Raw genomic sequence first — 12,456 nt, 5'->3', positions numbered from 1 at the left:
TTTAATTTAGTTAACTCTGAGTTACCTCAGTACTGACAAAGGGGAACAATCCAGTCAAATATGATAAATTGACTTCATAGTGTGGTTTTTGGCAGCTTCTTCTTTGGAATTATGTACAGATACCTATAAAGGCAATACTATTCATCCATTTATAAAACAATCAATGACCAGATTATGTATATGATACTGATGAAGCTGTATTACCATATTATTGTTGAAATATGCTACAAAATGAAGTACTATAAGAAACAGATGATGGCAAACAGCTACAAGTATAAACTAACAGAAATTAAGCAGTGAAATACTAAGTGCCATTACTCGCTCATAACTAAGGACTATCAAACTTACTTGGGTACCTTTTTGTATCAATGCTCACAATCTCAGTTTGAGAATGGAGCTGGAATATTTTGGAGGATGAGGTAAAAAACAAAGCTGTATTAAGACTGGGCACTCAACACCTATTGACTACCTTTAGGAGGCTGGACTCCTTATGCTATTTATCTCATTTTGACATAGTACATCCCACAGGATTTGGTATAGTTTACCATCAATGGAATTTAGAATCTTATGATCACTTCTTTTTAATTATCTTATAAGCAAACGAAGTTCAGATTTGCCCAGCAGAATATTTTCTACAGAAACAAGCATATATTCAGTACACTAGCAACGCACTCCTTTGGTGCCTGTTGAAATTTTGTAGAATGTAATTGCAATCCTTGCACCAGTGAGGATGATACTAAGTAAAGGTTGTGGTATCTTAAAGTGGTCCCCATAGTCTAAGGTGCAACTGTCTCAGAATTAGTATATTTATGTAGAAAATGAGTGGGAAGTTGAGGGACCCCTATATGAAGAGTAGTTAAGGGCAGTTCAGAAGTGTAACAGCAGCCATTCCCAGTATTATATTCCCTTTGCTGGCATCTGGTTATTTTTTTGAAATGATGAGACTCATGAGATTCCGTCTTACACTTCTGATAATAAAGCCATGGATTTCAGGTATTTATTCCACTGCACAGATAAGAAAAATAAATAATGTACTGGCAGATTTGTTCCGTTTAAATGAGAGGAATCCAGCCTTACTCCCATGTTTTGGTGTGCTTGACCTTCAGAAGGAATCTTGCGCATGACTCATTACATTGTCTTTATAAGGCTTGTTTTAACTAAAGTCCACTGATTTGATTTGATGCGCTTTGAAAACTGGGTTAGACATGCTAAAAAATGGTATTCACATAAGGCATCAGGCAAGCAAGAAAAAACAGATATTATATTTTCAGATTTAGCGACTGGTTGGTGATATCAAGAAACAGAGTAAGAAATAAGAAACTTTGAAGAAAAGAACTGAGACATATTCCTACTGTTAAGAGGCAGATCCATTATGCTAAGGTTTTGTTAGGTCAAAAGAAATGTCTTGTCCAGTGCTATCTTACCATATGTATAATAAACTATATTAAAACTAGCAAGTGCCTATATTCCAAAAGGCACTGCAAATAGTCAAGGACTCATGTGACTAGTTGCAACATTGGCAGCTTTGCGTCTTGTAAGATAACCACATCTGATATAGCATTGAATTGCTTTTCTGTAGAGGAATACAATTCCCTACTTTCATTCACAAGAATCTGCTCAAGGCACTAATGGGAAACAATTATTCATTCAGCAATGTGCATTATATTTTTTTAGATCGTAGGATATTAAACAATAATCCAACAAGTGAAATGAATTATATGATGCAGTGCATATTTGGTCAACTCAGTGAACTCCACTGCTGGTTTCTCAAAACTGATATAATGCTGCCCTCGAGAAATGCATCAACAAAATTTGAAAATAATAAACACAAATCTTATTCAGCAGCAATGAGTTAAATCAGTGTACTTTTTCATAGAAAAAAGCCAATATGTATATGTGACAAACAATGAGTGTGAGAAAGAATGGAGATGTGCCATTCAAATGTACAGAATTATTTCCTTTCATCTGTAGTAATAAAGACCTGACCTTGAACTAGCAGATGGTTTATATAGCATAATAGCATCAACAGTTTAATAATTGCAAGCAGGAGAATTGATTCAGTATTGAATTTTCATTTCATGCAGAGAACCATGCTAGCTTTCTCTCTCTAACAGAATAGCTTGCATGCTTTTTTGATAAAACACCTGATGAAATACCATACAAACAGAAGGACGGAAAGGCTGTATATTACTGTGCTATAATGTTATCTGCTGATGCTATACCTCAAAGACATTCTTTTTAAAACATATGTCTCTTTTATAATAAAAAGAATAAATGGGTGTTCAGGAAATGTTTTGACGAATAATTTAGTGTCCATCCTCCCTCTGGTCTTTTTTCTTCTAGGCACAGATGTACTAGCTGGCAGTCTGCCTCAGGTATGGGATGCTTCCAAGAGTCATAGTTGATTAATGTATTGATTTTAAAGTGCAGCAGTTATGAATATTGTCTGTGCAATTTGAACATCTGTGAAAAAAGTCCATTAAAAGCCTACTGGAACCCAAACAAGTACTACAGAAAACATGATAATATTTTAGGAAGTTAATTATCATGGTTAACATAGTTTCTTCTGATCTTTTTTCTTATCTGGCTTTTAGCCACTCAGTCTGGTATTGTTTAGTGTTTTCCTTGCCTTCTTCCTCTCACATGTAAAGGGTAAAGGGATGATCTGATTCCAAGCAGTTCCTCATCTGCTAATATTCTCTTAATCTGAATCCTCTCATAATGTGTGGAAAAATAAATGTTGAAGCCCCCTACATCATGCACCTCACAAATTTGGAAGGCTTTTCTCCAGTCTTCATTACTAATTATAATCACCTCCAGTACTGCAGCAAAGCCAACTAAGAGAAATAATCTTTTCCCAGAGGGCAATATCAGACAGCTTTCCAGTTCACAGTATTCCCATCCTGATACAGAAGCATGCAAAAGTTATTTCATGCATGCTGATATTTATAATCAGAATTTTGGCATTATAAAAAAAAAAAAAAAAAAAAAAAAGAATTTTGGCATTATGGAAACGGTGATTGTTTTGTAATAATTCTGTCAGTTGTTGCCCTTGGCATAACCTATGTTATCTTGCTTTAGTTTCATGATAGCGATACAAGTCAGCGTGATGAAATTCTAAACTTGTCAGCTTTCATGTAGGGTAGGCTGAAGACAGGAATCTGCCCTGATGTGACACCTCCTACACGTGAGTCATGTCTGGGGCTGTTTTGTTGCATTAAATTCACCGGATGTCATTACATGCCGTGTAATACCTATTATTTCACTGCTGTGTATGCTTTCCTCATACAGATCAAGCAACGCATCTGTTGTTGATGTTGTTCAAACTCTCTAGTAGCTTCCCACATCCATTCCCAATCCTATGCCACTCTTGTCACAGGAAGCAGTGCGACTACTCAGTGTAGGTTTTAATAGAGGCAACGAGTGGCCACCTCATGCCCACAGCTTCAGGTGACCCATGGTCAACCAGCCACTCAGTATCAATTGTCCACTATTTTGCAGATTACATGGAATCTATAAGTTAAATAACAGGCTGTCACAAAATATAGCTTAGAACTTTTAAATCATTTAATGACTTTTCTTTTTTTTTTTTTTTTTTTTTTTTTTGGTGAGAGGCAGCGGCAGAAAAACAGTGTTCTAGATATTTATGCATGTAAACAAAACAAAAAAAAAAAACAATAACAACACAATTCAACTGAACCACCAGAATAGTAGAATACTAGTTTTACTCTTTACATTTGAGTGATGTCTCCAGGTGTTTATGCAGTTACATCCTACTGATACCCTTAGGTGATCAAATCCATCCATCCCTCTTCAACCGCTTTTTCAACTACAACAGTGACAATCCTCTCAAGCCAAGGTTTTCTCCACCGGGTGGCTAGCCCTACCATGGTAGTTCATCTGTACCATTCACTCTCACACAAACTTGCACCTATGGCCAGTTTAGAGTGTCCAGGCCACCTATTGCAAATATTGCTTGTTTATATCTGCATTAGTAAGTTTAAAAACATTCTACATATAAGGTATTAAAATATTTCATCTCAAAGCTCGCACAATGGAAAGCACAACTGCATTAATGTCTTACCTTTGTCTAGTGCAGGTAAAAAGATATTAGTTGCTGTTCATATAATATTTATTTGTTTATATTGTCATAAATTTCATGATTTTCTACGTATTTTAGCAACCAAGTAGTATAGGCAAAACTGCTTAGCCTTATATGAAAGCTCTCAGCTGGATGAACAAAATGCTGCTGTCAGTTTGTGTGCAACTTGAGTGGTTGCTGAGATATTGCAAGTTTTTTACAAAATAATACAAATTGTATAGTTACCATGTTTACTGTAACATAAAATCTCATTTAAGGCATAGTAGCTAAAGAAAACTTCTACTATAAAATAATTTGTGCTGAAAAGTTTGCCATTTACAGTTCTTTGGTAACTCCTGTGATTCCAGAGATATGCACATTTGATTGAAATGTAAAGACAAATTAATTCTAACAAAAAAGCTTAGGCACTGCCCATTGGAAGTTAGAATCACCTTTTAAAGTTCATAAGACATTGTCCTGGAATCACATCATTTATGACGTCTAGCCTTTAAATCCAATCTACTCACCCTATCTTTGCATTTTGTGGTGAGCAACAGATTAGTGCTGTCGTCAGTGACATTGGATTTCAGCCTGGTGCTTTGGCAGTGTGGGGTAGTTGAGTATTTTTTAAACATAACTATAAAAAAAAAAAAAAGAGAAAAAGAGAGAGCGAAAGTGGAGAGGAATTTTACCTTTCCCCTGGTGGGTTGGGATTTGGTGTGATGGTTGGGGAGTTTGCCTCACAGATACAGAGGGCAGGTTTCATTTTTCCTGCTCACAAGTCTTTGACAAATTTGACATGGGTTTCTGAGATGTGGTAATTGTAAATATGGCAGAAGCATTTCTGCCCTGCTCAGTGTAAAATTATGCTGCATGCCATGAGACATTATACTATTGAGTACTTTATCTCTAGAGTTTACAACTGGCTATAGAATAGAAAATCTACAGCAATAATGGAAGAAGTCACTTCCAGAGAGTAAAACATACATGGAACAGTCACACAGGGGTCATACTGAGGCCCTTTCTGTTTTTAATTTCTATAGCTATACTTAAAAAGAGATCACTCATGTTGGGTGTCATTGTTCACTGACAATTTTAAAATAGCCAGAGTAGTAACTAATGTGAGAGAACAGGTTAAAGACCAATTATACATTGACAAGTTACATGAGTGGATTCTACAAAGCAAGGTCGTGTTTACTGCTAAGTAGTCTAACCTCTCATGCAGGCAACATGCTGTAGCCGTATCTCATATTAAATGGGCGTAACTCTGTCACAAAAGCCAAATTATAATTTTAGGTACTATACCTAGGCTTATTTTGGTATGGGTGGGGAGTGTTTTTGAGCTTTTGTTGGTGTTTGGTCCAGCTGGGTGTGGGGAGATACTGTTTAGGCTGGTGTGGGAGTGGGACTTTGGCATGCTTGTCAGAGTTTACTTTGGGGATGGTTTATAATTCTGGGAATTCCGGAATGCCCACAGCAGTAGTGCATAGTTTCTTCCATCAGCATCTGAAGTTCTATGATCAGGTGCTTTGCAGCTTCATCACAGCTTTCTTGAGGTTTTTTTTTTTTTTTTCTCGCTGCTGGCTTTGTATTTGTTTTATTTAGGTTTAAACTGCTGAGCAGTGGTGGCCAGATCATGTCAGATTTTTGATCAAAATGGGAGGTGAAGGCATTTCTTGTTGAGAAATCAGCAGAACAGAGGCAGTCTAGCTCTGTAAGTGTTGACCCTGGTGGATGCATGTATAGCAACCTGACATTGCAGGATCTGAGTGAGACATCCTTTCCTGTCAACTGTGCCAGATCAGAGAGAAGGAAGGGGCATGACATGGCGACAAGTGCTTCTTCCAGCGTAGTGACTGTGCCTGTGCAGAAAGGAGAGATAACACGTAATTTATCAGACTTAATGGGTACAGAAGAAAAGGGTATGGTACAGTCAGCAGATGAATACTAGGGTACATTTTTGGATACATTGCCTGAAGTCGATAAACCCGGATTGTTTGATTTGTTTGTGTAAGAGGGTTTTCAGGATGAAAATGGAGCTTAGATTAATGTTGCTGGGTCAGCCTGGGACCCTGGGAGGCCAATTATGGGTGAGCCAATTCTTCTTCAAGGTGAACCAACAAGGTAATTTTCAGGGAGACAGGTATTATGGGCTCTCCAAGTTCAGCTATCTTTTCACAGATAACTTCAGCCATTGAGGGATAATGTTTTGAAGGGAGAGTATATTGATATTTTGGATTTAGTCAGTAACAATGGGGTCCAATGTTTGTGATGGATGCACAGGTCACTGGGAGCAAAGCTTTGATGACAGCCCTGCCAGTTTTATGTAAGAGGAAAGGAGGTAAGGCCCAGTTGCATAAATGGGAAAACTGGATTGTTGGGTTTATTTGTTTTATGGCCATTTTAGTGAAGAATAATCCTAGTTAGGCTTTGACTTTGTTAGCTTATTTTAGATCTATCAAGGAGGTGCAAAGGTTTGGGAGGGGGTTCACTTGGTTATGGTACGCACAGATGTTTAGGAAACTCAAAGCTTCTGACGCTTCCCTCATATGGGAAGAAAAGCATGTCTTGGTTAACAAACCTAGGCTCTCCAGTCAAGTTGTTACATAAAGTGGCCCTAACATCATTAAATCATGTTGGCAATTTAAAAATGGGTTCTGCTTGTGGCCATCTTGTCATTTTCAGTATATGTGCCTGATCTATGGCAAGGGCATAGGTGTTGGTCAAAGGAAGCAGCAGCAGGGGTGCAAGGTTCGGTTTTACCTAGGGGTCATATACCTGTGGGCTTTCTAAGTAATTAGCCCGGGGGGGGGGTCTCAAACATTTCATATCAGAAGGCAAGGACTGTCATTTTGTATTCCTCATAGAAATAGGCCTACTCCTTTTCCTGTTAAGGCTGATGTTTTGTTTTGTTTATTGGCAGGTTACTGCAATCATTGTCTTAGGCAAGAAGGTTTTGGAGGATTTTCACATGTGTTTCAACTAAAGCCTAGAAAGTGTCTCAGTTTCAGACTTGTAGTAACCAAAAGTCCATTAAAGACAAAGAACGTGTTGAGGCTATTTCTTGAGAAGGAGATTGCAATGGTCAGCATTATGGGCCCCTTTTTCTACTCTTCCGGTCTTTCACTTTCAAATTTCTCCTTTGGGTTTAGTACCTAAAAAGACCCCCTGGGCAGTCCAGACTCATTCATCACTTGTCTTACTCTCCCGGCAACTCAGTCAATGGCAGCATCAGTAGGGAGGATGCTTAGGTAAAATTTAGAGATTCTTGGCTGGGTAAGACTGATACTGAGTCAGCCTTTCATTTAATTCTGATTTGTTCAGCTGAATGGGGGTTCCTGGGGATGAAGGTGGACGGAGACTTTTTCATGGTTACAGCCATGTCCATTGGTTATTCCATGGCGTGTTCCATTTTCAAGAAATTTAGTTCTGCTTTACATTGTATTTGGAGCAAAGGGCTCTGGAACAGGTAGCAGTCCAGTATTTGGTTGATTTTTTTTTTGTCATTGGAGAGGATAGGACAATGATAGATATGGCCCTTACTACCTTTGTTGAATTGTGTGGGGAACTCCATGTCCCACTGCCAGAAGATAAAACAGAGGGCCCTCTCAGAACATTGTGTTTCTTAGGCCTGGAAGTCAATGTTTCTGTCTCTGTGTTTATTTATTTATTTATATTTGTTGACCGGAAGTGTACGACGTAGGTCCATTTTCAGCAGAGGCCGGGGGAGGAAAGCTCCACAGTTAAAATAAACAAACAGTAGTTACATTGGATTACATAGCGACTAACAATTTACATAGCAATTACTTACAACATATTTACAGATGAAGAACACAGTACATCAGTAGACAACTAGAATCTTTATCTGTGAAGTACATAACAGACATTAACAAAAGTTACAATAAGAAGTTCCTGCTGTATAATAAGTACTAGGCTTATGAGCATCTGAGCTTGCTATAATCAAGGTAGTTAGTGGAGTGGAAAGAAAGGTAGTGGTTGGATGGGGTGGGTGATATTAGAGTGGGAGTTGCAAGGGCATAGCCAGCATGTTTTTAGGTGCGCTTTTAGTAAAGTTTTGAAGTGTTCAGACTTCCTTTGGATAAGCTTAAATACAGAATTCGTCAATTCTGGGGCTTTAAGCAGCTTAGTATATCTCAGGTCATGGAGCTTCTGGTCCTCCGCAATTTTGAGTGTTGGGTTGTTGGCCCAGGTAGGCCCTTTGTTAGGAATTTAGGCAACCTTCTAAGAGTGGAACAACAGAAGCATCACCTTGGTCAGAGAGACTAGGAAGATCAAGGAGTATTTGGGTATTTAGAAGTTCTTTCTGGCCCTCCATAATGGTAGTGTTTTTTGGCAGAAGGATTGAATGTCCACAGGGGAGGGTCAGTTGTTCACAGGTGCAGCAGGGGTGCTGAAAATGGGTACCTAATGTCAAAACAGATGGTTTTATAACCTCTTGGCCTTCTTCGAGGGGTAATCAAGTTAGAAGAGATATTACTTTTCTAGAACTTATGCCCATTTGGGTGGCACTGGTGGTCTGGGGTGATGTTTTGGAGGACAGGAAAGTATTTTTCATTGTGACAACATTTCAGTAGTGTGTGCCTTGAACAAGAGGAGGTCTAGGGCTCCTAGTGTTCAGTCTTTGCTCAGGTATTTTATGCTATAGAGTCTAAGAATTAAGGTCATTTAGGACTGTTCACATTCTGCTCCAGTTTAATATATTAACAAATTGCCTGTCTCGCTTACAAATAAAGAAGTTCAATGAATTGGCTCCAGAGGCATGCAACGATCAGACTCCTCTTCTAGACTACAATTGGTTGATTGGCAAAGAGTAGTGGCCTACTTCATTTCGCAGTCATGGGCAACTAGTGCCAAGAAGTCATATGGTTCCTCTACTGCAGCCTTTTTGTAATTTGTTAAGGAACTACCTTCAGGTAGCAGGATTTGGGCTCCCTCTATTATTTGCCATTTTTTGGTTTCCAAGTGCTGTCAGAATGAGGCCAATAAGACCATTCTAGTCCATCTGTTGGCCCTCAGCTTTTGGGCTAGGATATCGGGTAGTCTCCTGTTTTTCACCAAAGATTGGTGAGTGGTAAGATTGGTAAGTGTTAGGGGTAAGATCTTGGACAGGGTCTCTGATGGTCGAAGGCCTATTGACCTAAACATGTTGCGGATCATTATTCAGGATATTCAGAGCATCATGTCCTGTGCAGTACTTGTGCCATCTGTTACTCTGGCTACTTGGATGTATTGGAGGGGTTTTACAGTCAGGTAATTGTTGCCTACCTTTAAGCGGGAACATGTGTATATTTTTAACAGTTCCATATCAGTGTGGCTACATTAATCCAAAATGGATCAGCCTGGTTTAGTTGAGGTCTATTTCCACTCCTTTATTGCACCTTGTGCATTGTGGTTGGACTCTGTCCCAATTCCTTGTCCCTATCTCTGCTGCTACATTGGTATTTTAAGAGGGGGACAGTAGGCCCATCACTCCCAGGATAATTAGTGCAGTTCTGCACAAAGCTGTCCACGTCCAGAATGTGTCTGGCCTGGGCATTTACCTGCACTGCTTTTGTATTGGGAGCACCTCTGATTTGGCTAGAGAGGGTCAATCTATTGCTGTAATTAAGTGGGCTGTGAGATGGTCTTCAGATGCCTTTTTGAATTATGTAAGATAATTAGATTATTTCTTTATGTTGCAGGTATATTTCAAGTGGTCATTTGGGACATTTTTACATTTCCAGGGCAGTTTGAGAGCAGCTACTTAACCCAACAGATTAAACTTATGTCTTGATCCTTCCCCCTATGAAGTGATTTGGAAAGGTTTCCCAGGCTTAAGGTGTTCTTAGCTTTTGTCTTGTTTGAAGGATTTGATTAATGTGATTGGCATATGTCAGACAATTGTTTTGCACTTTGGAGGTAATGACGTGGCCTGACTGATGAAGATTTTTAGAATGCTTATTGTGCACAGCAATTACATGGCTAGGGGCCTTTGTCTGCTGATCAGTTATGATTTAAAGACTGTCCTTATTCTTGTCTTACTAGAATTTCGGGAATGTCTGAAATTTGGTAACCATTGAGTGTGTCGGGTGGTTGTGGCTTTAGGCTACCGTATTATTGAGCATTGGGATTTGCCAAACAGAGACCGTATTTGTTTGTGATCTGAGACTTGACCCACTCAGTTTGGACCTTTCCTTGGGTGTACCAGAAGTTTTATTATTGGTGTGAATACTATTAGTATGTTCTTAGTTACTTAGTATATTGTGATCCCAGGAAAGGGGGGAACACATTTCATCTGGTGGGATATGGTGGTGGGATTTTTCATTCCCCCTTGTTACCCCCCCCCTGTTCTCCTGGACATGAAAGGGGCGGGCTCCTATATGTTTATTGTATAGTACGAGTGAGAGCGGGTGTTTATGCTGTACTTTTTGAGAGATATGTGGATAACAGTTGTGGGGTTTTTAAGATGCAGGAGTCACCCGGTCATGCTTGGTTTCATGGTGTTGGAAGTTTCATGGCATATTAATTGTCCTACAATTGTTCAATACGGCAGTTTCAATAAAGAAAGTCACAAAGGCAAACTTGTGTGTGTTTTCTTTAGTGAATCTAGGACAATGCAAACTTCCAGAGCTCCACGGGAGGGAATGAGTTAATAATGTACTGAAGTACAAAACTTTTTTAAAGTAATATTCTACTATTCTGGTGGTTTAGTGCCATCATGTTGGTGTTGAGAGACAGATTCAGCTGTAAGACAGGTGGTGAGAGACAGATTCAGCTGTAAGACAAACCTTTTTTTTTTTTTTTTGTGCTGCCCAGAGCAAGTTAGAAACTCCTGCAACAAGACAAGATATGAGAGGTGCGAAAGATTTAGATTTCCAGATTTGAAAGTACACAAAGTGCTGAGTCATAAACATTGAGAGACTGGACATGCAAATGAAGTACTCTAGAACAGGATTCTTCTTGAAACACTCGGGTCAGCTTACAATCCAGGCAGGAATGAACATTTTTCTGTATTCTAATGTATCTGTTTGCATACTTCTTTAACACTGTAAAACCCAGGATATTGTGAACAAGTGAAGGACAGTAGGAGTAGAAAATATGTGGTTGGGCTGCCATTGCAGATGAGGCATTCCTTTCAGCTGTCTAGAATTTCCCAAATTGTCCAGATTTTTCCCTCATATTTTGGGTCTGTTTCTTATAAAAATATATGGCTTTGTTACAAATCATTAAGGACTGCAGTCATTAAATAATGACAGATATTTGAGTTTCAGAGTTAATATCCTTCAGGAAATGCATGCTAAAGCAAAACCTGTTATTCTAATCAACTTTCAAAGTATACGAATAATATTTAAATTCTGTCCCCTATTTTGGGCCTGTGTCTCCCATTGTTTTTAACTTTGTCCAGAATTCTTGTGCAAGTGTTTGAAAGATATGCCCAGAGTCTGTGTTGAGCTACAGAGAAAGACAGAGAGAGAGAAGTAGTTAGTAGTGTAGTGGACAGCAGGCTGACAAAATATAGGCAGCGATTGATAACTCTTTTTGTAGCCACCAGGGAATCTTTTTGGACGGGGGAGGGAGGACATACTTTTTAGCAGTCAGACACCAGGTTAGTAAAAAATAAACTACCAGTGGCTTTCTGTATTTTCAATCCCATTTCTCTTAAGTGAAATAACTGTTCAGTGTGACTTCATACCAGTATTTACTTCCATTGCAAGTTGGTTTGTATCATTCAGTAACAGAAATAGCTCTGCAGACATATCCAGGATGTCTTCAGAACTGTTTGTTATGCAGGCTTTGCTCTTAGAAGAATTTGCCTGCATGTTGATGGATCATACGTCTCAACGGAGTAGATTTTTGCAGAATGTCCAGATTTTTGCCTCATTTTTTTTTGGTCTGTTCCTCGTGAAGTTTTTGGATTTCTGCAAGCCACTGAGGCTTTAAGTCACTAAATAATGAAAGACATTTAAATTTAAGACTTCATATCCTTCAGAAAATGCATGCTAATGCAAAACCTGTTATTCTATCAAATTTCTAAGTTTATAAGAACAATCTTTAAAACTGTCCCTATTTTTGAACCTTTGTCTCCCCCATTATTTTATATTTTGTCCAGACTTCTTATACTAAGGGGTTGAGAGTTATGGGGTGGAAGATTTGTTATGTTACATGTAGCAAATAGCTATGCCACAGTTCATCAGGAGAGTATTTACAAAGTATTTCCTAAGAGGTTTAACTACGGGTTTCAGTTTATACTAATGCTAATACTGAGTGTTTGTAAAAACATACACATAATAATGGTTCAGTGTTTAAAGTGCGTGCACAAACCCATTGGTGCAGTAAGATGTATGCCAGATCAGTGAAGATATGATGTCAATAGG

The 12,456-nt window shown here is 38.7% G+C and overlaps 1 protein-coding gene across 8 annotated transcripts in view; it reads left to right on the top strand.

Annotated features, from left to right (window-relative positions):
- ABLIM3 (actin binding LIM protein family member 3) overlaps nucleotides 1–12,456 on the top strand; it is a 3,936,655-nt gene that overhangs the window by 1,172,068 nt on the left and 2,752,131 nt on the right. The gene's annotated exons all lie outside the window — the stretch shown is intronic.

This window comes from Protopterus annectens, chromosome 4.part0 (genome assembly GCF_019279795.1).
Source record: "Protopterus annectens isolate FY-2018-M chromosome 4.part0, PAN1.0, whole genome shotgun sequence".
Lineage (NCBI taxonomy): Eukaryota > Metazoa > Chordata > Ceratodontiformes > Protopteridae > Protopterus > Protopterus annectens.
Note: the sequence above shows the minus strand (reverse complement) of the source record. Positions and strands in the feature narration are given on the sequence as shown.